Source organism: Typopeltis vanoorti, chromosome 17 (assembly GCF_054136105.1).
Source record: "Typopeltis vanoorti isolate ZY-2024b chromosome 17, IOZ_Tvanoo_1.0, whole genome shotgun sequence".
NCBI classification, from domain to species: domain Eukaryota; kingdom Metazoa; phylum Arthropoda; class Arachnida; order Uropygi; family Thelyphonidae; genus Typopeltis; species Typopeltis vanoorti.
Window position 1 is genome coordinate 7698933 of NC_143565.1, and position 22719 is coordinate 7721651.

Sequence of the window (22719 nt, forward strand, 5' to 3'; positions counted from 1 at the left end):
AGAATAGTCTGTCAGGTAGCATCGTAAAATATGGACTGTTCCAAATAATGATATTTATTGTAGGTCATATTCATTACCCGACCAGGTTGGCCGAGTGGTCAGGGTATCTGCTCTCCAGCCAAAAGGCTGCTGGTTTGAATCCTGCCATGGCCATGATTTCATATTTCTGATTGTTTGTGAAAATATTAATGTGGTGGTCGGCGGTAGATGGCGATGGTCTAGATGATGAAGAGTTGTGGTTGGTAAGTGAGTGGTGGAGACGGAGAGTTGTAGAGTAGGTATCCTTCCTCAATGAGTCTTTGGACTTCCTGGAGGTTTTACGCAATAATAATAATAATAATAATATGGGGTCACTTCGTTGATGTTTAATTGCTGTAAATAGTTGGATAGCTTCTTTGAAGTTGCACTAGGTGCACTGATAACTATTGGAATGAGTCTTGTGTGTTTAAGCCACAGCCAGACAGCTTCGAATCCCAGATCTCGATATTTAGTAATTTTTTCCAGTTCTTTGTTGTTAATATTGTTATCACTGGGTACTGCGATATCAATAATCCAAACCTGTCGATGTTCGATAATTGTGATGTCAGGTCTATTGTGTTCCAAATTCCGATCAGTTTGTATTATGAAGTCCCATAGAATTTTTTTGTTTCGTTTTCCAATACTGTCTCTATTTCATGCTGCTACCAGTTATCGGAAGTAGGAAAGGCATATTTTTTTTGCATATTGGAAATGAATTACTTTGGCCACTTGATCATGGAGGTATTTATAATCAGTTTGAGCTATCTTGCTGCAGACACTGTTTAGATTATCTAGAGTCTCATCTTTCTGATCGCATAATCTGCATTTTCTGTTATTATTGATGTTCAAAATATCTGTTTGCATTGCATTAGTTTGTAATGCTTGTTCTTGAGCTGCTAGAATAAATCCTGTTTCTTTTTTAATATATCATTGGCTCAGCGCTATTGTCGATATAACTTAGTAAACTAATTTTTTCTTCGCTGTTTCAAGGATACTTGTGACATAAGACTGAATGATAAATGCACGTAAACACAAGAAAGATATTTAATTAACCAAATATTTCGGTCTGGAAATAGCAGACCATCTTCAGTGGTATTATAAGAACATTATAATACCACTGAAGATGGTCTGCTATTTCCAGATCGAAATATTTGGTTAATTAAATATATTTCTTGTGTTTACGTGCATTTATCATTAATTTTTTCTTCTTCCACAGTCTGTCTCAGTTAGAGCATTTCCCGTCCATCTATTCTCCTTGGTAGGTACAACCGTCAACATCATTTCATGGATGTAATGCATGCTGCATAGTCATTCATTTTCTAGTTTTGCGGTCCAGTTTGTCCAAATGTTCTTTTGTCCAATCTATTATGCTAGCTGTGTATCGGATCGCTGGTATAGCCCAAGAATTCATTGCTCTAATTGGGGGTTTAATCCGTTTAATTTTGTTTTCAGAATATCTCGAATTCTTTTGATGTATTCTGATACTGCTTGTTATTTAACTTTCGAGTGGAGGATTTCACTGGCTTCTAATATTCCTAGATATTTTTAGCATTCGTCAGCTGGAATTTCTTTTATATATTTCTCTTGATCAAAATTAAAATTGCTAGTGTCATTAATTTTTCCTCGTTTAATAGAAAAAATTGCAAATTTATCTAAACCAAATTTCATTTCGATATCATTACTGAAAATACGAACTGTGTTCAGTAAAGAGTCTATTTGCTGAGCCGATTTTCCATGTAATAATATGTAATATTCAAATGTAATATTTGAAGTTATATGGAAGAAATTTTAATATTATATTTAGGAATTTCATATCCAAGTTTTGTTTTCTTCAGAATCATAGACAAAGGTATTAAAGAAATGTTGATTCCAAGGAATCACCTTGGAAAATTCCACGTTTAATGCTGATATTTCACGTTTAATAATAATATCTCCGAATCGTTCATTATTCATTATTAAAGTTGTTTTCCATGATTTCATAGCAGCAGCCAGAAACCAACATATGTTTTTGCTAATACCGAATATTTGATGTTAGGATCCAGGAGTGTAGGAGAGAATCGAATGCTTTCTTATAATTAGTTTTTCATCTTTTTGAATTTCTGAGAACCTTATTAATAATAAGGATCTAGTGTTTTGTTCTCTAGATTTTTGAAAATTGCCTCTTTGTTCAATCGGATAAATCTGATTATCTGATAAGTAGTGGTATATGTAATTTGCTATCATCGCAGTGAACAGCTTAAGCATAGTTGGTAGGTTTTTATGTTTTTTTTTTCAGTTTGTTTTTGATGTTATTATTTTTCAGCCGTCCTTCTTTAAAATTCTTTAAGTTGCTCAGATTAGCTCGAAGTTTGTTGCCTTTTCGTTCTATCCGGATTTTCCATGGTGCAGGGTGTTTCATCCTTGGCTTTTGCACTTGCGGTTTGCAACCAAGCTATACTGTAATGACATAGGTTGTGCTGTAGAGGAGCTGTTTCCTTTATACTGTTGGCTGTGATGGTTTTAATCACAGCATTTGCGTCAAAGAAGAGCTGTTCTAGATTAGATTTATGTAAAGCTTTTAATGGTGTGGTTGTCTTAATACGGTCATTTATGAAGTTCATATATTCCAATATCCCTGACTTCATTTTAAACTACACTGCTGTCAAAACATTCTGAGGTATGTCGATAGCTTGATGCTGACTGAAATGAATTCCAAAGTTCGATATAGTTACCTCCTGATGATTGCTATTACTGAAGTTGTTGGTTTATTATGTAACTCTTGCAACTCAAATTCAGTAAACATTTTGTTATGGAAAATGAAATTCTTTTGGTCCTTAAGTATTTTTTCTGTTATTGCAGATTCTGGGAATATTTGTTTCCAAATTAAATGCCTACGCTTTCTAAAACCTGGTTTTTAAGGTGCTGATCTGTAGAAACATTTCATAACTTCTCTACTTTTTTTCACAGTTCATTTTTTACATTTGGTTTCTTCCAGTCGCTTTTCAGCTTCCACCTCTGATTGGCCAGCAAGGAGAGCTGGATCCTCTAGCCCACTTGCCACCTGATGCCCAGGATCCCCAACATCTGACGCATCTGATCTTTGATTTGGGTCTCCCTCAATGTGTCTTCGGACTCTATTGAGATGCTGTAAAATAATAATAATAAGCCTGTGTAGCTCAGTAGAAGCTACACAGGAAATTTTGCACTCTACGACGCATCACCACACGAAGAAAGATTTGGGTTCAAATATAGTCACCGACTAAAGGAACATTTTCTAAGCCTTTTCTCGACTGGTTCCTGAGTTAGCCGATCTCTGGAATGGGCAAGCAGGTTTTTTCTCCCAGAAACTCGGATTTATCGTCCCGTAAACTCAACAAAATCGGCCGTCGAACCCATACTATTTTTAGACATTAAAAAATATTGTGTTAGGGTTAGGGACCACGAATGGCGACACTTGTTAGCCGTCTTCTTCACTGTGTACTGATTAATTAGTGATAGCGTTGGGCCAGATATCTCTGATTGGCTTCCAGTGGAAATTGAACTGCCCACTCAATCGCTAAAAGTTAGACAGTGCTAAAACGGCCTCGCCTACTCACTATAATGGAACAAAAAGGTGTTAGCTGACTTTTTTTTTAAAATAATATCCTTTACATTCTATCGTTGTAACGATATAATTTTCTGGCAACCTGGTCTCACCGAGGTCTACAATTTTGACCAAGTAAAACCTACCAATGCTCAAATTTGTCTTATTTATTTCTAATACTACGAGCTTGTGTATACATGAATTTCAACATTCCCTTGGACCCATCATTTCATAAAAGAAATCTGGGAAACTGATTTCAGCTGTCGATGGCGATTCATGCACGGCACACTCATTTATGCCACGTGGAATGGGCTATTTCTGCATTGTCATTCCTGCACTCAGTCTATTTGTCAAAGTGGTAGCCAGACAATACTTGATCACATCTTCCCCAAAACACTTCCAAACTCTTAGCAAACAACAATTTCTCCAAATACTGTAGTCCAATTCATTTAAATAAGTCCATTAGACATAACCAGTTCCTTACGTCTCGTATTCACTCCAAGCATCTATTATTATTATTATTATTATTATTATTATTATTCCTGACACCTCCAAGGAGTGTGAAGACTCGTCGCGGAAGAACACCTACAACTGTCTCAACCACTGCACCGAACCTCTACTACGAACGTTTCCATCAACGCCATCTACCGTCCACCTCCACCACAACTGGAATTCTATGTCTGTAAATTGTGTGTGTTCTGAAGGGCCGATTTGTCTGTATGCGGGATGAAAAACCCAACTTTCCGGGAGAAAAAACTCTGCTACCTCCGTATGAGATCGACTAACTCACCTTCGATTGGAAATCATCCAGATAAAAATTCCTCTCGTCGCGACGAGAATCGAACTTAGGCCTATTCCAATCGAAGGGCGCAATGTACCGTCGTTCTTCCAATTGCCCTACGGAGGCGCAATATAAACTGCAAAACATTCCTTCTGCACTACCTTTTCATTGACTAAACTACAAGCATTGCCCTTTCTCTCAATTCTCTCTTATCATATCGATTCAGCAGAAACAATCTTTATTTTCATACTCTTCAGTTTCAATTCTTTCAACAAATCTGTCATATCCTCTCTCATTGCATATTTCTAGCAAATTATTTGTGCCAGCTAAAATAATGAAGTTTTTCACGTCTTCCTCCTACCAAAATAAAAACAAAAAACTCTTTTTCTGTTTCCTGAAAACTAGCAGCCACACTAGTATCCTGGGAAACACGCTTTCGTCGCTTTCCCATTCTCTTAACATAGAATCCTCATAGAATCTTTATACCCTACAAATTTACGTTTTGTCCCGTGAGGGAGTGTTCATAAGAGAGCTATTTCTCAGAAAATCTCCCAAATAATTTTTGATGTTCATTTTATTTTATTTATTTATTTCATTTTTCTGATATCTCGATTTATGCTGTCAACAACTGAAGTTGGAAAGGATTAATTTTTATAAATACCAATAAATTAATTATCTTGGGCAATTGATCTTAGGTATGCAGTATTCATAATAAATGTGAACAATTTTGCTGTAGAGGCTTATCAGATATTCAACAATTTCATTTTCCTTTCCTGCAATTTGCATTTACTGCTATCGTTATTGTCATTTTACAGTCAATTTACTGTTACTTTCATAGACTGATAGTCTGGATTTTTTTGCTGTTAGTTGGTCATGCAAGTTTATGAGCAGCTGAACTAAATCCTTCAGTTATTGATATATCCTCTCTGTATCGACCGCCACTCTGTGGTCTTGTCAATATTAGCTGTGTAAGGTATGCTTACATTTTAAATATATTATTTTAATGTTTTTCTTGCAACGAAATTTAATTTCTGTTTCTTTTTAGAACACCTTCTTGCGATACCGATTCTAGCATTTCGTTGGCACTAATGTCAAGATCAATTTTGAACTAGATTCGACTTCGACAGCATGTCCCACGTGTGTAGCAGAAAGCATTCTCTTAATTTTTCTTGAGAGATACTGTCAATCAACAATGTCTTGGATATAATGTGTGATGCATAGCCAGTAATTTATTGAGTGAAATATTTAGTTGAATGATTGAATAAATGTATTTAATTCCTACTTATTTTGAAGGTCGCCTTCATTATCTTAAAATGAAATCTGATCTACATACGCATTATATTAACAACGATTCTACTTGTTAATTTTATAATACAGTTATTTAAGTAATTTATTTTAAAAAGGCATTATTTCCCTTGCTTCCACAAATGGAGTAAACAAGGCAGTCTTAACCATAACTTTATGAAGCATGGGTGGCCAGTCAATCTCTACGCAAAACTATCAGCAATAGCTAGTCGAAGAAGAAAGATCACGAGACATCTGCGACGGAGAGAATGGCAGACTACTAATGCTGTCTCGCGGTCGCTAACCCTAACATAATATGCAGTATCATTGTCTGAAATATGAGTTCGATCTTCGATTTTCTTTAATTTCTGGGTTAAAAGTCTTGGTGTGTAAGACGACAATTCTATTTGCACGTCTACCAAAGTTCAACTAATATAGGAATCAGCTAAAATCCTAAGAATTTCTTTTAGAGGAATAGTAGCATCTACCACCTTAATTTTATAATTAGATTAGAATAGCTGAAAAATTTTGGCATGTGTGACCCTGCAGAAGGTGACATTTTTATTCGTAGCACTATACCAACTCAAGCTTGTCGATCTTCGGAACGGGCAAGCGGGATTTTCTTCGGGTAAGTCAAGTTTTTCGTTCCCTAAACGCAAGAATATCGACAACAGATTTCACCCTATTTTGGACAATCACGTGTTGCGTCAGGATTCGGAATAATAATGAGATGGCAATGCTTCTCTGCGACCTGTTTTGTGGACGTCGTTTAAAATGAGTATTCCAGGGCCAGCTCTCTTAGATTGGCTAACGGTGAACTTTGACATCCCTCTCAGGCACCAAAAGTTAGTTGGTGCTAAAAACGGTTACCTATTCCCTGTGGGAATAAAAGGTGTCATCATTTTTTTATATTTATCATTTTCATCCGAAGAAATCGGCCAACCCATTTTATTTCCTGAAAGGAGTAACCGAGACAGTTTAATAATAACTTTCTAGAATCTAGAATCTAGGGGAATAAACAATCCTTCGAAAACCAAACAAAGAGAGCTTGTCCACACTACCAATGATTTAAAATTATATCAGGTGAAGAAAGTACGGTCGGCAACTTCCCCTATCTGATGGATTACACAGAAAAAAATTCCTCTAATCGAACTTGGAATGATTTTTGTTTAGACAGCATAGTATGAACGAAAATGTCATTCCGATAGGATTGCACAGGCACCAGATCACTATATGCAATAAATAAAATAAAGAAATAAATCAGCTAAAGCCTTATATTCCCTATAAGAGAATAAAAGGCGTTATTCCTCGCCTTCTCCCTAACGTTTTTTATTCCCTGCAAGGGAATAAAAGGCATCGAGAGTAGGCGAGGCCTTTATACCCTATCTCGCTTATGGAGACAGAGTGGGCAGTTCAATCTCCACCAGTACCCAATCAGAGATAGCTGGCTCATGTATTATTATTATTATTATTATTATTATTATTATTATTATTATTATTATTATTATTATTATTATTATTATTATCGCGGGAGACCCGACATCGACACACTAACCATTATTTACACAATACCTGTCACACCTCTCCTTAAATTCATTCACAGTTGAAGCATTCACAACCACCTCTGGCAAAGCATTCCACCCATTTTCACAACCCTCCAAGTAAAAAATCTAGTCCTAACACCCTTGTTAACCACACTTTTACACAATCTCCAGGGATGGCCCTTCATTCTCTCACATCCTGCACTGGACTTAAAAATATCATCAGTATCAATCCTGTTAAATAAATTTAACAATTTAAATACCTCTCTCATATCTCCTCTCCTACGTCTATCAGCTAGTCTTTGGAGCCCACAGATCATCAATCTATCCTCATAAGGAACATCCCACACATCTGCAACAATCTTTGTAACCTGCCTCTGAATGCTCTCCACCACTTCCGCATCACCAAGAAATCCTGGCGACCAGATCTGTTCACAATAGTCCAAATGAGGCCTTATTAATGCCTTATAGAGTGGAACAATAACTTCCCTGTCCCTGCTGTTAGTGTTTCTGACAACCATGTAATTTGATGTGATGTTTTGGCAAACTTTGCAATATGCCCTTTAAACTTAAGTTCTCTGTCCACAATAACTCCCAAGTCTCTTGTCTCATCAACTTCCTGCAGTTCAGTTCCGTTAATAAGTTCAGTGGTAGAGTGTTTGTAGTGCTTCTCGTGTTAACTCCGTCTCTTTAAATATTTTTGGACTTTACAATTAAAGGATTTAATTGTAAAGTCCAAAAATTGTAAATCCATTCCTTTAATTACAATTAAAGGAATGGATTTGAGTTTTAAGTAATTGCGAATTATGCTAAACTGTATAATTTTATCGATAATAAACAATATTTTTTCATGGTTAATTTTTTTAAAAAAATTTTACCATAATTTTTATATTCTATCCAAACACGTACGCACTGTATTTACAGTGTGTATGTATATTTCTAAAGTTGCAGTACCCCCACGATTTCAAGCCACGAGCCGCCACTGCTTCGTAGTAAAGTAGTGTTTCAGATTAGCGAGACCTTTGCCCTATTGAATAGTTTATCCCCGCATACAAGACACTAGGGAATAAGACTTTCCTCTTCGCTGGTCCACGTAAAACCGCAACTTAAATATGCGTCTGAATATTATCTATTAATTTTTCTTATTTTCATCATCATCATCATCATCATCATGGTTATCAAGGATTTAGTCCTAGCATGGCCTGTTCCGGCCTTAGAAGTCATCGTTGAATCGTTTAAGAGGACGTCCTGGTTTTCTTTTTCCTAATGGCTTGTACTTTAAGGCTTGTTTTGATAATCTTTCTGTTTTCATTCTTTGAACGTGTTCCATCCATTTATCTTAATATTTTTTAATTTATTCTATTAGTTGTTCTTGGTTTAATTCTTTCATAATTTCTTCGTTTCTTTTGTTATCAAATGGGGTATACTTCGCAATTTTTCTCATAAACTTCATTTCTGCTGTTGTTAATCTTTGTTTGTCTTTTTGTTTTATTGTCCAGATTTCGCTTCCATACATTAGACTCGTAGGTCTAATGTGTTGTATACATTTAGTCTGGTTTGTTTTTGAACTAGGTTTGGTTTAAATATAGACTTAATTACATCTGTTATTTTTAAATATTTTGCAATTTTTACGTTTATATCTCTTTCATTTCCCTTCTTTTTCATTTTTCATTTTCATACATCCTAGGTAGTTAAATGAATTCAGATGTTCTAAGATCTTGTTATTCATTACTATTTTAGTTCTTGCTGGATCTGGTCCTTTAAAGGCCATAGTTTTTGATTTTTCTGTTGATAATATCATACCATAATCTTTGATTATCTCATTTAGATCTAAAATAGCTTTCTGTAAGTTATCTTCAGAATTTGTAATTATTATTTGGTCGTCTGCAAAAAGGAGAGTGTTTAAGTTCACTGTAGGAGAAAGTTGATGTAAAATTTTTTATTCCATTTTATTATTATTATTTCATTTAAGTAGATATTAAAAAGAGTCGCTGAGAGGGGACATCCCTGTCAGATCCCTTGGTTTATCTCTCTTGTATATGATAGCTCGTGATTTAATCTTATTTGCATTTGATTATTTTCATAATACTTGTGATTGCTTTTAGGATATTATTTGGTATTTGTCTTTCTTTTAATATGTTAAATAATATGTTTCTTTTAACTTTGTCAAATGCTTTTTCAAAGTCAATAAATGCAATATGTGTTTCTAAATTGTATTCTCTTCTTTTCTCTATTATTAATTTTAGGCAAAAGGCCAGGTCTATACATGACCGTCCGTTTCTAAATCCATTCTGTACTTCTAAAATAAAGTTTTTGGAATATTTCATTAGTTTGCTATTTAAGATTTTGCTATATATTTTGTAACAGGAATTTAATATACTGGTACCTCTATAGTTTTTAGGGTCATCTCTATTACCTTTTTTAAAGATAGGAATCACAATTGCTTTTTTCCATTCTATTGGGTGGATACCAGTTGAATAAAATTTATTTAAAAATAATAAGAGTCTTTTTTTGAATCTTGTTCCTGCGTATTTATATAGTTCTGTACCTACTTTATCTTCTCGTAATTTTCCGGTAATTTTCCGTTTCTTGTTTCTTTCAGGCTGATTTCTAATTCTTCTTTAGTTATTTCCTTTTCATTTTCGTTAATTGTTTGCCAGTTGTCTTTTTTAAAATATTTGTCTATCCACAATTCTGTGTAGTAATTTAGATATGCTTCTAATTTCAATTCGGTGTTTAATTTTATGTTTTCTTTGGAATCTGCATTTAAGTGTTTCAAAATCTTATATACATTGGGTCTTATTTTATATAAATCATGTTCTAAATTAGAAACAAATTTGTTCCGTGATTCCCTATGTCTTTTTCTGGCTTCTTTTAGCTATGGCTCTTATTCTTTTATATTCTATTTCATCTTCTAATCTTTTACTGCTTAACCATTTGTGATAGGCTTCTTTTTTCTTTTTGATTATTTCTTTGATTATATCATCCCAGATCTTCAGTTTTTTCCTTTTATTGAATTTTTTGTCCCTAAGCTTTCATTTGCTGCTGCATTTAGTATCGTTTTTATATTAAGCCATTCTATTTCTATTTCTATTTCTTCATTTTGTTTTATTTTATCTAGATATTGGTTAATTCTTTGTTCATATAGCCATGGTACATTTGTGTCATTCAATAGTCTAGTTTTATAAACAAATGTTTCAATTTTTCTTTCTGTTCTTGTTACTTGTAGCCATTTAGGTGGTAATATTAATTTTATTTTAACAAGGAAGTGGTCACTGCTTATTTCATATCATCTGTGAACTCTAACATCTAGTGAAAATTTTGATGTATTTTCATTTAATATAAAATAATCTAATATTTATTTCCATCCTCTTGCTGCCCAAGTATATTTATGTATGTCTTTATGTTTATAGAAGGAATTCATTATTTTCAGGTTATTGTAAAATACAAAGTCAATCAATTTTTTACCATTCCTGTTTAGAGTATGTTCTCCATGTATGTTCTCTATATTATGATTAATTTTCGTGTTTCCAATTCTTGCATTTAAAGTCTCCTGCTAATATTACGCAATCATTTTTATTTATTTTATTATAAATGTTTTGTAGCTGATTATAAAAATCAATATTTATTTTCCTGTTCTCTTCCTTCTTCTGAGGCATATAAACCAATTATTGTTGAATATGCCCTATCTATTTTTATTCTAGCTTCTATTATTCTTTCATTCCATAATTTATAATGTTTTATCTGTTTTGAAAGAGAGTTATGAATCCAAATCATGACTCCTGCTTGTGCTCTTTCTCTGTCGACTCCACTGTATATCACATTAAAATTTCCAGTTCTCATGGTTCCTTTTAATTTCTTTTTTGTTTCAGTGATTACTGTTATTTTAAAATTTCTTTCAGTTAATAGTTGGTCTAATTCTATTTCTTTATATGCTATTCCTCTTACATTCCAGTTTGCTATGTGTATTATATTTTGTTGTTTCCATTTTTGTTTTACCTTTTCCATTCCAGGATCGTTTCCCATAGATTCAATCCGATTATCTTTTTTTGTCAGCTTACAAGTAGAATTATGTTCTTCATGTCAGGGGACTAGCCTGACGATGGAATAGTTCCGTGGTAGGGCTGCTACCTTAAGGCTTCTGAACTAGCTTTCTTCCCAATTTAAACCCATAGGAGGAATAGGGTATACTGAAGGGGAAAGAGTAGATTATAGAAGAATTATAGTAAGGTTTATAGAGAGAGCATAGTTGTAAGGCCAGAAATGAAAAGATCCCTTGACCCTCGAGTATTCTAATAGAATAAAGGTGATAAAATAAGAAGAGTTGGCTGATAAGGCCTTATAGGAAAGATTAAAGTAATTGGATCTTTCTCAAAGTAGAAGAAGAAGAAGAAGAGGATGGATCCAGCTAGGGGTCCATGGGAGCGCCACTTCCCTTACAATCAAGCTGATTGTCCCTTATGGCCCTTTTTCTTATTTTACTACGTATAATGCTGTCTTCTGTATGAGACGCATTTGCAGCAACGTCATTACTACTACTTCCAGTTGTACTTGTCCGATCATTGATTTTGTGTCAGAATCACGTTTTCGTTTATAATAAATTTATCTGTTGTGTGCTGCTACGATGTTAGACAACCTACAAACCAAACACACGTTAAAAATGGACTGTGTGCTATTACGATGTTACGTAACACAAAAACCAAACACACATCACTGAATGAAGAGATGCTCCTCTCCGCCCCTCCTGCAAACGCGTGATATATAAACAATATTCTATTGGTTTAGAAGTTAACGCGCATAGCAGTCTTCATTGTTAGGATCAGAGTGTCCAATTACACTCAGAACTGTGTCATGTGACATCTTTCACCTGCGGAAGAACACTTGTAACCAGTTCGCAGAACACAAGGGTTCGGGGAACATCGGCTAAGAACTACTGCTTCAGTAGCGCACTCAAGGTTTAATCTTGGGGGGGGGGGGGTTAATAGACAATTTTAAGGCTCTAAAATAGAAATTACGCTTACTTGCTGCCATTTTGGATCTAGGATCGCCCACAGTCGCATTCGTTCGAGCTCTTGATTTTTTCGACTTTATAGCGAAATGGGAGGTTGTTCTACTACAAATTGTATGTATGTATGTATATACATACATACAATGCTTGCTTTTTAAAAGTTCATATTGAAATATAAGAAAAATCTTATGAACTTGCATACAGTGTAATAGAATACTCTTATTCTAGATGTGTAATAGAATACTCTTATTCTATTACACAGATCCCCCCCCCCCCCTCGTACTTGCCGCCATTTTGGAGCTATCTTGGCGGTTAGAGCTGGTATCATTTATCAGTAAATAGAAGTGGCTGTATAACGTTCATAAGCATTTTTCGTGAATTCGTAAGGAAAAGACTTCCCATGTCCCTTATTATTGGTTGTACTGCTTTATATGAATTAGCAATTTTGATAAAATACTGTCATTAATTTTAGAAATTCTGCATTGTCTAAATCCGTACTTTAAAATACGGAACTGAAAGTCCTGGGGTTCCATGGAGGTGTCATGTAATAATATTAATAATAAAATAAAATAAAACTAGACATATGACTCGTAATTATCTTTGAAACAAGGATAATTTATAAGTAATTTATATTTATATATATATATACACACACGGGGGGGGGGGATGATCTGTGTAATAGAATAACAGGATTTCCAATATATGTACTGCTGTATGCAAATTCATAATATTTTTCTTATATTTCAATATGAACTTTTAAAAAGCAAGTAGGTCAGTAATTTATAATTTATTTATGTTTACACACACACACACACACACACACACACACACATATATATATATATATATATACACATATACATATACACACACAATTTGGAGCAGAATAACCTCCCATTTCACTATAAAGTCGAAAAAATCAAGATCTCGAACGATCGAACGAATGCGACTGTGGGTGACCCTAGATCCAAAATGGCGGCAAGTAAGAGTACCTTCTATTTACAGCCTTAGATGATTTGAGATTACATCGCACACGACCTATGACTGAGCATCCGCAATGATCGGTAATTCATAAGTAGTATAGAAAGAGAAGACACGACACAACATAAATTTAAAAAAATTAATTTCATTAATTACGAAAAGATTTTTGGAAATTTTTCTGGTGTTTTTTTTCCTTTTTCTTAGGGTCCTCCCCTAAGAAAAAGGAAAAAAAACCTCCCCTCTGGGTGCGCCACTGCACTGCTTTATCCTATAGTAAGCAAAATTTGTAGATGTAGTATCGTCAATGCTAGGCCTTTTGTTTATAGAGGCTACCTCATATGAATTGATTTAATATCCCATAATGCAAAGCATACATCCCTTCAGACTTGTTTACCGCTATGCATTATGGGAAGCATTAATATGCAGGGTGGATTTGATCTATATCGAGATCTCATCTATCGAAACTAGACACTAGACCAGGGGAGATACCATTGATTAATTAACAGAATTCAGATATTTCCCATATTAACTAATAACTATATCAACTAAATAAATTAATATATTTCGGGAATCTCGCATTGCACTGGAGCTAGCACAGTTCAAAACCTACTGTCTCACCCTCTGCATGAGCCATCATGCCTCTTGTAGGTTCCACCCGAAAAGAGGACCAGTGGTGGATGAATAGTACTTTAGGGAGGTAGGTTTCGACCCTGTGGCCAAGCGTATTCTCAACACTCCTTTTCCCTGTTTTAGGGCAGTTAACTATAATAATATATTGTTGCTGTGTGTCTACGGGATTTGCTAATGGACCCTCAAAAGTCCACAGAATTATCTGTAATCTGCTCGGGACGCCTGAGCAATCTCTATTCTTTCTCTATCTGTGTCTTTACACATTTTTCACTTATTGTCGTTGTCATAACAAAACCTCTGAATGAGGCCATATTTGAAGAGGTATACAAGGAATTTTCAACACTCCTTTTCCCTGTTTTAGGGCAGTTAACTATAATAATATATTGTTGCTGGTAGACACCTGTGTGTGTGTGTCTACGGGATTTGCTAATGGACCCTCAAAAGTCCACAGAATTATCTGTAATCTGCTCGGGACGCCTGAGCAATCTCTATTCTTTCTCTATCTGTGTCTTTACACATTTTTCACTTATTGTCATTGTCATAACAAAACCTCTGAATGAGGCCATATTTGAAGAGGTATACAAGGAATTCCTGAGACTAGGAAAGCTGTTGAGTGAAAACTGGCCAGGAAAAGTTAAGCTTTTTGATACATCACCCCCACCTCAGCAGTCACAGATGACAAAATGCATGACATAAGTGACGAATTCATTACTCAGACATAATCAGACTTTGTACACTCCCCAAATTTAGAAGATGCTACATCCCAAGAGAGCATTTGTCAGACTTTGGAAACACATACAGAATTCCAAACGGTCAAAAAGAAGAGGGAAATCTCTACCAACACGGAAGAACCCCAAAACTACAGTGATGGAAGCTCTCATTGTACCTAAAGAAACGGTACCATCAGTCATCTTAAGGGATATAGAAAAATGGATTCTGTCTCTTGCCCTCAGGGAACAAAACATCACATTCTCATGGGCCAAAAACTCTGATGAAGGAGTTAAATTCCAACCTGCTACAGTCATGGACCATAGACAAATGACCAGATTTATGGACAATGCAACTCTCCCATACCACACATTCACTTTACCCAGCGAAAAGAACCTGAAGGTGGTTCTTCGTGGAATTGCCGAAGTTATCACTCCTGAAGATGTGATCACTGACTACTCCGGACAGGGCCTGTCCCCAGGTAATGTGAGCAGGATGCTCAGGTCAGATAAAATACCAATGCCTTTGGCACTGGTGGAAATCAGCAATACACAGAAGCAAATCTATGAGCTGACAGTAGTATGCGGACTCAAAATATCAACTGTGCTGCTCAGGAAGAGAGCATATGCAGGACAGTGTCATAGATGCCAAAGGTTTGGGATTGACCAAAAATTATGTAAGGCAGCCTACAGGTGCTTAAAGTGTTGCGAGGGACACCAGACCATCACCTCCACCAAGCTACATACTACTCCTGCCTGCTGCGCAAACAGCAGAGGACCTCCGGCAACTACAAGGGATGCCTTTTCAATCCAACAAATCGAGGGTCAGTAATAGTCAATCTTGAGCCTCCTCGTACGGACGCTATAAACAACCAAGTAGGTCGTCCCCCAGTCCGAAACATCGCACCTTCAACCACACAGGAAGGAACACGACCCAAAACCAAGACCAAAAGATATGCCGAGGCTGCACGAACTAAGTTTCCTACATCTCTCGAGCTAGAAAGCTCCAACCTAACATCAGTTTTAACTGCCTCGCTTGCCACCATGGTGCAGGAATTCACCAAGACAAGCCCTTCACCATCTTGCAGAAAGAGATTCCTGCAAGGCACTCAAACCATTATAACAGCCATCTCTCATGATAAAAAATTCAAACCAAAGTCACTCGTGATAGTAGCATGGAATGCAAATGGATTGATAAACAAAGTCTTGGCACTTCAAGAATTTGCGACGCGTCTCAGTGCTGATATCATCTTGATTGGTGAAACACCTAACATTAGCTAATAACTCTAAAATCCGTGGTTATACTATGTACAGAAATGATAGAATTGGACATATAGAATTGGACACAGCCATATATATTAAGAGTTACCTGAATCATAATACAATAGCCAAACCACAAACCTGGAAGGGACTGGTGTGGAGGCACATACCAGCAACGGTAGCAGTCTCAAGATCTATGCTGCTTATAATCCTCCGAGCATTCCTCTTCTGACAACAGATCTGGACTCTATACTTGGATCAAATGACTCCATAATAATAGCAGGAGACCTCAATTCAAAACACACAGCTTGGTACAGCTCTTTAATTAACAGCAAAGGCTACACGCTATTCAACTACGCAATATTTAACTTTGCTGTTGTGGCCGGACCTACCGAGCCCACCCACTTCAGGCCATCAAGTAGCTCGGATGTGCTAGACATCATCATTTTTAGAAATATAAGATACCAATACAAATTGGAAACAGTAAACGAATTATTTTCTAACCACAGTCCCATATTGCTTAATCTAGGTTCATCAGATCAGTTCTCTCCTCCGCACACATTCATACCATGGGACAAGTTAGCCAAGGTTCTTCCAGATTATATTGGTCCACTGCCCAACATTAGTAAAAAGGAAGAGATAGACTCAGTAGTAAATAAAATAACCATACAAATTCAGAAAGCAATACAATCAGTCAGGCAATCCACTGTCTTCCACCCAAACCAACGTATCCCACAGGAGATCTGGATCTAATTAGAGCAAAAAATAGAGCCATAAAGAGATACTATAATACCAGGCGCCCACAAGACAAAATAGTATTAAACAACCTAAACAGACAAGTACGTGAAGCTCTTCAAAAACACAGAAACCATCGATAGGAAACCAAATTGGCTAACATCAGTACTGAAGATTACTCCGTCCGGAAATTCTTAAGAGCCATCTGCACCAAAAAGCAACTCATACTCCCTATACAATCCAAGAAAGGGATTGTTCACACAGATGAAAAGAAAGCTGAAGCGCTAATAGATAACCTTGAATCTCAGTGCAATCCATCTTATGCAAATCTGAATATTATCCTTATATACAAGATTCACCGTCATGTTAGGACAACTTTACGACAGCACACTATTAATTCAGAACATAGCACTCTGACTACTCCGGCAGAAATGATAAATATCATCACTCACCTAAACAGTAAAAAGGCTCCAGGACCAGATGGTGCAACTAACCGAATAGTAAAACTACTTCCAAGAAAGGCCATAGTTCATCTTGTCAACATTACCAATGCCATTTTTAGATTCCAGCATTTTCCTACTGCTTGGAAAACAGCCACCATCATGCCATTGAAGAAGCTAGGGAAAAACCCTCACCTTTCCGAAAGCTACAGACCTATCAGCCTGTTGTCCAGCCTCGGAAAGGTGACAGAGAAAGTGATCCTCACAAGATTCCAAGCAGGAAACGGGTAAGTTAGGAATTTTGCCTAACGAACAGTTTGGCTTCCGCAAGGCCCATAGTACAGCTCAACAAGTACACTGGCTAGTGAAAATCATTACAAAAGGCTATCATTGCAATCTCATTACAGCTGTCATCTTCATCGATGCAGAGAAGACGTTTGACAAAGTATAGCATCAAGGCCTTATTTACAAACTAATAAAATTTAACTTGCCAATCAAGTTCATAAAAATATTCCACTCATACTTGAAGGACAGATATATGCAGGTCAGGATCGGCGAAACGACTTCGTCCAGATGCAGGGTCTTGGCACGCGTACCTCAGGGCTCTCTTCTGGCCTCTCTCCTGTTCTCAATCTAAGTAGCAGACATCCCTCTGAACCCGAGAACAACATTCACTGCATTATATGAAGATGATACTGCATTAATGGCAAGATCTCTGAGCCCAAAACTGGCAACTAGAAGACTTCAAACCAGTATACATAACTAATTATATGAAGAGCCAAAGGCTTCAATTCGGATATAACTTATTTAAGTTAAAGGGATATTACATCCCATATTGTTTCTTAGCCGAATAAGAAACTCAAAGAGTTTCATGCCGAATAAGAAACTCAAAGAGTTTCATGCCGAATATAGAAACTATATAAAGTTCGGCGATTCCAAGCGTAAGCAAATACCTGGATACTGCAGCAACTGACCCTTTAGGTAGTGTAAGCTGAGGCTCCTAGGAGCTAAGTTCACATTATGGATAAATATCAAGAATAGTGATCGGAGCTTGCTCCACCTTTGATATGGGTTGTCTCAGCTTGCATTACTTAAAGGGTCAGTTGCTGCAATATCCAGGTATTTGCTTACGCTTGGAATCGCCGAACTTTATATAGTTTCTATATTCGGCATGAAACTCTTTGAGTTTCTTATTCGGCTAAGAAACAATATGGGATGTAATATCCCTTTAACTTAAACCAGTATACATATACTAGAGAGGTGGCGGGCAGACTGAAGGATCCAAGTAAACCCCCAGAAGAGCTCAGCCATACTGTTTACAATAAAGAAAATCCATAGTATGGAGGACATTCATCTTTTGGGAGTTAAGATTCCATCGCATACTGAAGTCAAATATCTCGGAGTGATTCTTGATAGAAAACACCTATTCAGCAATCATATAAGACACATTGCCTCGAGGACATCCAAAGTCGTGGCACAGCTCTACCCTGCGATCAACAGGCAAAGTAAACTGGATACACAAACAAAATTAACAATTTACTAGATGATGATACGACCGGTCGTCACTTACGCATCCCCCGCATGGAGCCACACCGGGAATACAAATATTCTAAAACTACAGAGATTACAGAACAATTGCTTGAGGGTGATTCTAGATGCCCCTTGGTTTAATAGAAACTCCCTAATCCATAGAAAAGTCAACATTCCTCACATCTCTACAAATATAAAAGGCCTAAGTCAATTTTATGTTCAGCTGAACACAGCTAATTTCACTGCCATCATTGGGCGAGCATATAGCTCATAAACACTCCATTCAAAGTTCTTTCATTACAGACAAAGGGGAATATGAAAAGTGATTTTGCTTCACCCATCTAGCCAGAAATGTTATTCGTTATTATTCGTACTAAGTGCCTAGTGATGAGGATATTTCACAACATAAAATGAGTTTGCTTACACTTGGCAAAACGAGAAAACAATCCACGTCAATATTATTTGATGAGGACACATACGTACACAAAATGTTATTTGCAGGAATATAACCTGTGAATAAAGATGATGTTAGTTACGAAAACTACAAGTCACAAAATAGAAGAGTTTCCAGTATTGCATCAATATCTATGTCTGGGATTGCAAGCTAAAACACCCAAAAAGAATACTATCGTTGCGTTACAGAAAGAAGGAATAAATAGGGGAAAATAATGCCGTTCCGAACAATGTTTTGAATGCAGATGGTATACATGTACACATGCATACCAGATCGTTCATCTAATGACTTTCCATTTTTTAAGTGCTATGAACCTGATGTATGCCCAACAAAGCGCAATTCTTCTCAGGTTTTGAGGAGTTAGTAGATGTGTTGCATAAACTGAATAAGACTTCAGCAATAGAGACTGCTGGGATGCAAGCATGGATGCTTGTACGAAATAGGAAATATGTTTTAATTGTATATAGTTAAATACTGTGTATAATCATACTTTCTCAAATTTTGAAGAAAAAAAAAGTGAACACTGCAACATGTATAATTTATTAAATTATATAACTGTGAATTATATATGATAAAGTATCACTGTGAATACATGAATTTTTATGCAAATTATAAGGATATCATTTAAAGTTTGTACTGAACCCAAGTAGTAAAAATGTAGTATTGTTGTCTAAATTGTACACGTATACATATGTAATTACATGTAATTTATTTGACAGATAATAAAGTGTGTATGATTATTATTTTTTTTAAATATAGAAAAATATACAAAAAAAAATATAGTAATCGTGGTAAAACGATTGTCTTAGATCAAAAGTGTTTTGAAAGAACTCAACGAATTGTTGGTCTCCACATTATGGAGTTTTACTTATTTTACATTCTGAAGATTTTACATTTTGGAGAAACTATCCGCCCTCTTTTGGAAAGGTTTACCCGTTAGTTTTTAGTCTGTGTTCGTCTTGCGCCAAGTTAGATTGATCGTTCATTAGTCAACTAATTTCGAAGTTTCCCATATAAATACTTGGTAGGGTTATAATGCTTTAAGTTCACTTTTTTAAATATTTATATATATATAAATAAATATATATCTTGAGAACTATGTAAAAAATATATTCTCTTTTACAATTGATCAATTAATTAATTGATCTTAATTGATCACTTAAGTATATCCATAAAATATTTAACCTTAATATATATTCAAAATTTAAATGTATATAAATCATAATTGCGATTTTAATGTTTACGAAATAGTATTACATTTCACGACCGATATTTAACTGAGCTGATGAAAATAGCTGTTATGGTGGACTTTTTTTTTTTTTTTAAATTCCTTTACGTAGTCGTAGATCTTAAAATGAAACATACAAATGAAATACTGTTGTTCACAGATGAACAGGTGAACAACAATATTCAAGAAAAATTTAATTAGTAATTAATGTGAATTTATAAATGATATTTGGGTAGAAATATATTTTTGGTTTTATGTAATATGTAATTAATATTTACATATTATGTAATATGTAAATTTATGTAAATAACGAGCTCTTTGCATAGTAGAATTAGATTATAATAACTATCAAAGAAATTAGGTCTTCAGCTGAAATTTCCACCTTTTATTTATTTAGCATATGGTGGGAAATACAAGATATTATTCAGCAAAACTATATACACGCTGTCAGTTTAGTTACCCAGTCGATGGCGGTATTGGGGAGTAAATCCTGAGGCCTCCAAAGAAGTGTTGGGAAAGGGGGGGGGAATCATCAGTGATATGATGCTTAACCTGCACAGTGCCACTCACTCAAAAGGTTGACTGTCAGATTCCTCATTTTATAATAAGTGGTCACAGCGGCCTTGTCTCCTGTCGTAAATCTGTTTACTGACTCCAGATGTGTTAAGGTAAATTGAATCCTGGCGATCTGATACACTGTTTGAAAAGAATTCAACAGACAATGGACAATGTGTATCGTGCCATGTAACGAGTCACGTGCTTGCAGCCATTATAAGTTAGAAAAACATGATGCTCCCAAGCCAGTGCAACTGTGTCCAGGTGAAATGGCTACAAGAAGGGAACTGATGGTGTGTGAAAGAGGCATGGTGATAGGATATCATGTTGCAGAGCTATCTGTTTGGCAAACTACTGACAAATGAAACTGCCCCTAGGTCAATCAACAATCAGTGATACCATACAGAGATGGAAGCGCAGGGATTCAACTTCAAGTGCTACCGACAGCGGACGACATACCACACTCACCGAACATGATCGTAAGATGCTACGAAGGACAATATGTAAAAACCGCCATTAGTCAGCTGACATGTTGAATGCAGAGATCCGGGCAGCGACTGGAACACCTATCTACACAAAAACATTCAGAACCGTGGCTCACAACATGGGTTTCCGTAGTAGGAGTGCAGTATGCAAGCCACATGTTACTCAAACCAACATGTAGCGTCAACTTCAGTATTACAAAGAGCATTACAGTGGGACGTGGAAGCTTGGAATGCTGTGTTATGGAGCGATGAATTTCGTTACACCCTCTACAGAGCAGATGGCCAGTGAATGTCTCCTACCAAGTGCATAACCCCAACTATGAAATTGGGAGCTGGAGGTGTGATGGTATTATCCTGTTTTTCCTGATTTGTCCTAGAATTTGTGTTTGTGGTATTGCCACGAATATTAAATTCCAAGAGGTATATCCCTATGTCGTGATACTTCTATGGAACTGACCATTGTCTCTTTCATCAAGACAGATCATAAGGCTTCTGCTGTAAGTGCGTGGTTCATGGATATGAACGTCACTACACTTCACTGGCCTCCACAGAGCTCCGATCTTAACTGTACTGAACATCTGTGGGACGAACTGGAACGTTGGGTGAGGTCGAGGGAAGTCCATCCCATAATCCTCCAGGATCTCATTACATGCCTACAGAAAAGATGGTCCAAAATTCCCATTGATTACTGTCGTACTCTTGTGGAAAGTATGCCCATAGGATTGCTGCTGTAATCGCAGCGAAAGGAGGTCCTATATCTTATTAGGGTAGGCACTATGGCTGTTTGTTCCTCACACTATGATGTCCATTGACTTCTTTCCAAGCAGTGTAGATGAATCTGTGATTAAATACTTGTAGTTTATAGTTCTTTTCAGTCTTTGCTTCCAGTCTGGGGGACCATCATCTTCTAATTGTACAAGCCATATTGGAGATCTGGTGGGAAGGCGGTGAAGAAATGTCTTGATGCACGAGATACATGTGATTTCTGATTTTTTTTAAATTTCTTTCATGATGGCCGCTTCTCTAAGCATGGAGGAATAATGTGGGAAAGAACAGATAACCATGGGTGCGCAGTAGGTACCAGAGATGGTTCTCACTGTTATGCTAAACTGTGTGTCCACGAGAATCATGTTGTGACTTCGGCTTCATACTGGCGAACAGTACTCCGCAACAGAGAAGAATAGAGCCCGGACTGCAGCTCTAAGAGTCGGGGTATTACAACCCCAAGTTGTGCCTGTAGCTTGTTTATGTTGTTGTTCCTTCAGTTAGCTTAGTTTTTTCTAAATGTTTTCAGTAAGTTAGACTACAGCAAGTGTAACACTGAGGTAACATGGATTACGTTCTGGATTAGAATCCCGTTGCCTAAGTTTATTTTTAATTTTCTATAAGTCATGTGATTATTTAGGTGAAAAACAGAAACAGCAGTTTTGCTGGGATTAGGTTCAGCGTGATCCAGAATATTTCGGGAACAACCCCGACAAAAAAAAAGGAAAAGAAAAATTTATCTCTCCACTGATTTT